The sequence below is a fragment of the Quercus suber genome, unplaced genomic scaffold (assembly GCF_002906115.3).
Source record: "Quercus suber isolate HL8 unplaced genomic scaffold, Cork oak 2.0 scaffold_307, whole genome shotgun sequence".
NCBI classification, from domain to species: Eukaryota; Viridiplantae; Streptophyta; class Magnoliopsida; order Fagales; family Fagaceae; genus Quercus; species Quercus suber.
The window spans coordinates 724,628-725,694 of NW_027069763.1; positions in this window are offsets into that span (position 1 = coordinate 724,628).

Genomic DNA, 1,067 nt, shown 5'->3' on the forward strand with positions numbered 1-1,067 from the left:
AATAAATGAAATTATATAAATTATTTTTAATTTCTTATAACTTTATTGTAAAATTAAATCAACAAATCAAATTTAAATAAGATGATAGGGACTATTAACATTTAGATTTGAAAAATTAACTAGAGTTTTGTCACTAAACTAACACTTTCTGACATTTTTTTTTTCTTAAGAGACACACAAGTCACAAGTTTCCAGTTAATGCCAGCATTATAGTATAGGCAAATGAGGCGGTCACCTAAGGCCTCCAAATAAAAAAAAAAATGCCCTCAAAATTTAACCAATAGAGTTATTTCTTTTATTGCAATAGTATTAATTAGGCATAAATGCATTTTTGATCCCTATATTTTGGGGTCATTTCTATTTTGATCCCTACATTTTTATTTTACCGCTTTTAGTCCCTAAAATAAAAAATGTGTTCCATTTTAGTCCTTATCGCCACTCACTTAATAGAAATTGCTGATATGGCAAACGGAGTGCACTATTGACACATTAAACGCTGAAGTAACCATTAAAAAAAATTTAAAAAATTTTAATTGGCATTTAAGAAAATGCCATGTCAGCTACTAAATATAAAAAAGAATTACTAATCAATTTTAACAAAAGAAAAAAAGAAAAGATAGAGTTAAAAACAATAAAATATAGGAATTCAAATCTAATCCATTTTAAACAATAACATAATCGGAGATTGAAAGCTCTAGCAAATCACATCACTTGAAGCCCACGGTTTTGAACCTCCAACAATAGAAAGTGCTTTTTCTTCTTCTTTAGCTAGTGATCGGAGATTGAAAGCTCTAGCAAGATATGATCGGTGGGTGGGGTCAGATTTGGGTTTGTGTTTGGTTGCTTTGTTTGGATTTGAGTTTTCTGGGTTTGCTGAAAATGGATTGCTGGGTTTGTGTTTGTATTCTTGCTAATGTTTGGGTCTGTGTTTGTTGTTTTTGTGTTTGGTTGACAAGAAATGGTAAGAAAATGCTAGAAAATCTGGGCTCTGTTCACAACCACCAACAACCCACAATTAAACCGATCTCTAGCAAACCCAAAAGATCCAGAATACCCACAAGAAAAAA